Consider the following 6,786-nt stretch of genomic DNA (forward strand, 5'->3'; position numbering starts at 1 on the left):
TGGGGCTGTTTTTCTGCAAAGGGAGTAGGGACCAGGACGACTGATCCGTGTAAAGGAAAGAATTAATGGGGCCATGTATCGTGAGATTTTGAGTGACAACCTCCTTCCATCAGCAAGGGCATTGAAGATGAAACGTGGCTGGGTCTTTCAGCATGACAATGATCCCAAACAAACCGCCCGGGCAACGAAGGAGTGGCTTCGTAAGAAGCATTTCAAGGTCCTCGAGTGGCCTAGCCAGTCTCCAGATCTCAACCCCATAGAAAATCTTTGGAGGGAGTTGAAAGTCTGTGTTGCCCAGCGACAGCCCCAAAACATCACTGCTCTAGAGGAGATCTAAATGGAGGAATGGGCCAAAATACCAGCAACAGTGTGTGAAAACCTTGTGAAGACTTACATAAAATGTTTGACCTCTATCATTGCCAACAAAGGGTATATAACAAAGTATTGAGATGAACTTTTGTTATTGACCAAATAATTATTTTCCACCATAATTAGCAAATAAATTCTTTAAAAATCAGACAGTGATTTTCTGGATTTTTTTTTCTCATTTTGTCTCTCATAGTTGAGGTACACCTAGGATGAAAATTAAAGGCCTCTCTCATCTTTTTAAGTGGGAGAACTTGCACAATTGGTGGCTGACTAAAAATGTTTTGCCCCAATGTATATGAGCAGTGAAAACGTGCAATTATTAACACACGCAGTTGCATATTTGTCTCAAAAAGCGTGGGATTATTATTTTCTCCATCTAGGACGACACCAATAGCCTCCCAGACGTTGGATTTCGCTCTTGAGGAAGTATTATTGAAAATGCTGTATTCTCCGCTAGAGAGCTTCACCTCAGCCATTTCGAATGTGGCGCGCTCAGCAGCAGATTGATGCGCTGCAGAGGTTATGATTAGGCGTGGTCCCGCGGGGGAGAGGTCTGAGGATTTCAACTAAATTAAACTAAATGATTTTAATATATTTATTATGCGACACCCGCGACCCGACCCGCATCATCTTTGTTTTAACCAGAACCAAACCCGGAAAAAAGCGTTTGAAAAAATACCACCCACGAATCACTTTTTTTGCGGGTCAGCCGTCGGGTACCCGACCCGATGCAGGACTCTACTTCATAGTGCCCTCCTCGTATGATATCAGTGCCGGAGGTGTGATGCAATCAAGGGGAAATCTGTGAAAAGCTACTGGGCCTGCTTTCCACCGCTTCTATGAACAGGCCACGGCCCCCGAACTATGTCTAAATGTGTGCAACAGGGAATTGCTCTTGCTGATATCTAAACTAGTTTTAGAGCCATTAAGAGAGATTTGACCTCAGGAAAACTAAATGTCACTAGGGAACGTTAAGTGCTCCAGGCACGGCGGAGGCCACTACAGGCGATAAGGCAGAAAGAAATTATCTGTAAGGCTCAGAGGCACTTTACTTTGCATTGCTAAACTCAAAGGAAAGATACATTAGATACAGTAGCTAGCCTTTGGATTGTTGTACTGTAGATACAATTCTTTCAAATGATGAGGGTTAAATGATTACTGTTAAATTGGCAGAATCAATCTATAGGAACACATTGTTTTTCCTACATGGAGAAAATTCAACATTTGGAAAATAAATGCATGGAGACACTTTAAGATTTGATCTTATCTAATACCAACATACTCTTCTCTTTCAAAATCCATGTAGAACATTGTGAAGCCAAAACAATGTTGGTTCCTGTGTAGCAAAACACATGAAGACAATATTTACTGGCACAATTGAATAAACTTAGGCTATGATCAAACTTCTTTTCAAGTCAATAATCATGTTTATTGCCAAGTAGTTTTACACAATAGAGGAATTTGCCTTGGTGTACATGGTGCATACATAAAGACAGTAAAAGGAGATACAAATTAAGATAACCAACAAATAAGATCAATTGAAACTATCGACACTACTTCCCAAATATAAAAAAACAACAATCCCAAACTGCAACTACGTACCAAGTGTGCACAACTTTAAAACAGGCCTGTATATCTGCCTATTAACTGTAGAAAAACAAAACAATCCCCTTTCGGTTTGTCTTGTGGAGAAGGTAGCAGGTCAACAGTTTGTGCCTGAAAGAAGTGTATAACTCAACTAAAAGCTGGGAATCTGATGATTGCTCAGATAGTTTTTTTGTTATAAATTCTAAGTAGTTTGATTTGACGCCTATTGAAATGTTGAAAGTTTAGACATTAAGGGACAAGGTAAAGGACTCAAATGCACGACCCGGGAGACAGAGGTAAAGTATGAGTAAATACTTTATTTTCAAAAATAGGAATACAAAACAAGATCGACACTCTTAAACGAGGTGAAAAAAGGCAAGAAAGAGAAACAAAAACTTCCAATACTTCCAAAGTAAATCATGAGCATGAATCAGGCTTGAGATAAGTAATTGCTGGTACTCAGACTACTGACATTGAGACAGGACAAGACGAACTGACACAAAACAAGGGGAGACTGGGGAATTTAAACAAGAGGTAACTCGGCCTGTGCCGAGTTACCTCTTGTTTAAATTCCCCAGTCTCCCCTTGTTTTGTGTCAGTTCGTCTTGTCCTGTCTCAATGTCAGTAGTCTGAGTACCAGCAATTACTNACCTTTTACGTCTCACCGTAGCTGTCAATCTGATCAAAAGACGTGTTCAATGGCATTAAAGCGAGAAAAAACGCGGCTGAATCGGTTAATCCATAGGTTGATAATGTGTCTGTCGCTTTGAAAAAAATATTTATAATCCATAATTCAATTTTTATGTAAAAATCGGAGCAAAGAAGTTAGCTGCTAATGGTAGCCAACAGAGTGTATGTAGTTTTTAGAAGGGAAGATATGGTCATTTGTTCTGGGAATGTCATTTTCGAGCCTGAGACCTGAAAAACAGGCTCAGGGTGGAACAGGTTAACAAGTTAGTAGTGGGTTCCCCCAAGGCTCAGTTCTTGGTCCTCTATTTGAATGTCTTTGGCTCGCGGTATTGTTGTATTTGTAGTACCTTGAGTCCCAGTTGTTCCTTGACTTGACTGAAGTTTTGATCTCTCTATACTACCTAACTGTCTCTTCATTCGGAAAATGAGTAGATTCATACCGCTCATTTATCTGTATGCTAAATCTAAATTAAACGTTAGCAGTGGAGTACCTCAGGGCTCTGTCCTGGGTCCTCTATTTTAATATCTTTGGCTCACAGTGTTGTTATATTTGTGAACTGATAGGCTACTCATCATGTTCCCCTTCCTCAACGAGGTAAGGTAGACTGCTTGCTTGGTATGACATCCTTTTGATTCAAGGTGCTGGGAGTACCTTGAATCCCATTTGTTCCTTGACTTGACTGAAGTTGAGATCCCTCAAGAATTGTTAAGCGTCTCTCAACAAGTTAGTAGCGGTGTACCCCAAGGCTCAGTTCTTGGTCCTCTATTTTAATATCTTTGGATCACAGTATTGTTATATCTGTGGACTGCTTTGTTGTGTTGGGAGTACTTTGAATCCCAGTTGTTTTTGACTTGACTGAAGTTTTGATCTCCCTTTAATAACTAACTGTCCCCAACTTAAGCCAATGAGCGGTTAGATTTTTGGGGAAAAAGGACCCATTGACTTTCTTCATACGGAAAATGAGTAGATCCAAACCACTCATTTATCTGTAGGATACATTTTAATGAAACGTTAGCAGTGGCGTACCTCAGGGCTCTGTCCTGGGTCCTCTGTTTTAATGTTTCGGGCCCATGGTATGGTTATTTTTGTGAACTCCTTGGTTACCTATATCTTGTTGTTATTAATGCATTACTTCAACACACATACTCTCATCTGAAACTTGGACAACTTTCTGTATGTTTTCTGCACATTTCTGCACAATGCTACCTCTTTAAAAACTACACTGCTCCAGCTCTTTTAAATTATAATGTATTGCACATATATTATTTTCCCGATGTGGTCACCTATTCCGTTCCCCTACAGGTGCCTGCTTACAGTTACTAACGTGTTATCCACTGTGTGTACAGGTGAACGGGCGGGAGGTGGGTCAGGATGCCAGGGTTCTGCAGGAGGAGCTCCAGGCCACCAGTGGGTCTGTGGTTCTGAAGGTCCTGCCCAGCTACCACGAAGCCATCCCACCCAGGAAGGTGAGGACACATCAAGAGGACATACTGTCAGACATTAGTGGGATGAATAACTGCAATTATTCTGAGTGATATTGCAATCACGATATTAAAATACATTATCTTTCTAATTATCATTATTGTTGTAAAACGTTTCAAAGTGATCATGGTGTGGTTTAGTTATAAAGAAGATCTGAACCAAACAAGCATCATTTAGGACGTCTGTAGAATAATCTCTGTAGCTCCACGATACATAATACTTCACATACTGTATTTGACCTCTTGCAAATATTGTGCTTACTTCAATTTAGATAGATAGCACTAGTCCATATTGAGATTTCGATAACGATTCCATTTCAATCTGGAGAGACGGTGTTGATGAAAGAATACATATTTATTTCCAGGAATACACAAATGAATGTAATGGATTTTGGCGATTAGGCCCCGTTGTGTAGGAGTATCATTCGGGAGGGGAGAACCGATCCCCCCCGGGGTGGTGGTGAATGGATAGTTGGGGTCGGTCTGAAGGGGAGGGGCTTACTTTGACCCTGGTGGTGGTGAATGGATAGTTGGGCTCGGTCTGAAGGGGAGGGGCTTAGCTTGACTCTGGTGGTGGTCTAAAAATAAACAAATATGCTGATACATAATTAGGTTTTCTGAATGATAATAACAAGCACAAACAAAATAAATTAAATTATATCATATTTATTTAACCAGTATTTTTGTGCATGCATGTAAACATAGTAATTCAGATATGTTCTCATGTATTTTTTTACATGACATTGCATTTAGCTGAGGCTTTTATCCAGAGCGACTTACAATAAGTGCATTCGACCAGGAAGATACAACCTTGAAAAGAAAACACAGAATCATATAGTACATCCAGGTTTCCTAGAGCCAAACATTTCAAGTGCTACTCAACTGCTTTAGATAAGCCCAAGTTCCTTTATTAAGTATATAAGTGCTTTGTTAGTAATTTCTATCTCTGGAAGTTGGGAGTCGATTTACAACCTTTACCAAAGTGTAAATGATAACTGTTTCTTCCTGACATCGGTGTTGCACTATTCCATAAACACCACCACTGTAGAGCGAGCAGAGTTGAGCGTTGCGGTGTGTTTCGCAGGTGTTCTTCAAGTGTCACTACGACTACGACCCCGCCCACGATAACCTGATCCCCTGGCAAGGAGGCGGCCTGCGGTTCGAGAGCGGAGAGACCATCCTGCCAGATCGCGTCAACCAGGGACGACGTCAAACTGGTGGCAGAGGTGGAGACGCTCATTCAGTTCAACAGCTTTATTATTAGCATGAACCATCGTTACACCATAGTATCTTGAAGCGGTACAGATCATGACAAACATATGAAACCAGAAACTGAAAACAAAGTGGCCTGAGGTCCCGTCCGTCAGACAACCTCACCGCAGATGATCCATCCTCAGCTCTGAGCTTTTCATTTTCCATGATTCCAATTATCACAAAGGGAACCACATGGTTTTTTCCCTCCTCAAGCTTTCTTTCTCTCTCTCTTGAATCCACCCTGATAGGGAAACATACTCCTAGTGCTCTGGCCTCCAATATATTACAAATTAACCAGGTGCTTCTTAAGATGCTTTCATAGAAACTCCTTTAACTCTCTACCAATGAATCACCTAATAATAGAACATCTACTTTACACAAAACAACAAGAACCAAATGTAAGATAACTCACAGGCTCCACAGCGTTTAATCATGTTATATCTTGGATGCCAGAATTACATTATTGGTGTTCTCTCCTGGTTCTTTCCCCCCGATGGTAAAGAACCCTGAACCTCCCGGGTCCCTTCTCCCTCCTCCTGTCTCCCACATGTATAAATCACAGGCTCCCAAAAAACTGCTTCCCAAACCAACAGCATGAAAACTACGGTTTGATCCAACTTGAAGTCACACTGGGAAGATTTCACTATCAACAAAAAACTACAATTAACTGGAAAAACTATCTAAATATATAACTGTATATGGCTCCCGTATTGATAAAGCTGCCGTATGAGTGGATCATCTATACACAGAATACACGGCATAATTAAGCAAACCTGCTCAGAACCTGAACCACCAGATCCACACTCTTACACTCCTCACTGCGTCTGCTGGTCCCTCCTGGCAGACTTGAGAGACCTTTATCCATGAATTATAAATCCATGCGATAGGAACACAGGGAATACTGTCAGAGTAGAGGACATAAACTGTGTTCAACTATATCTTTATACGATACCCTTTAACCGTCCCCGTAAGGACGTGTGTCTGGATCCGCCGCAGTTCTGCGTACATGTACATATACCCAACATAGTAAACATTACAACTTAGATCCATCTCTCTGCGGCCGTTCTGGAAACAAACCACAGACGTCACATTACTGCGGACCATGAGAGACCCGAAACCCTCATGGCCCAACATTAAGTATTATTAAATAAGATGGAACTTGTACCGTTAATTTTCGGACTATAAGCCGCGCCTTTTTCCAATTTTTCGCACCGCTGCCCGGGTTATCATAACGGTGCGGCTAATCTATGGAGTTTTTACGAAGCGTTATCGGCCACTTAGGGGACCTGCCTAAAAAGTCTATGGATTTGTTTCAGCTAACGGCACCACTTAGGGGGACCTCCTAATCTATGGATCTTAACCAGGTTACAGGTCCCACCACCTTTACTCTATGGCCTCTAATGC

This window comes from Notothenia coriiceps, unplaced genomic scaffold (assembly GCF_000735185.1).
Source record: "Notothenia coriiceps isolate Sejong01 unplaced genomic scaffold, NC01 NC01_scaffold00024667, whole genome shotgun sequence".
In the NCBI taxonomy this organism is placed as follows: domain Eukaryota; kingdom Metazoa; phylum Chordata; class Actinopteri; order Perciformes; family Nototheniidae; genus Notothenia; species Notothenia coriiceps.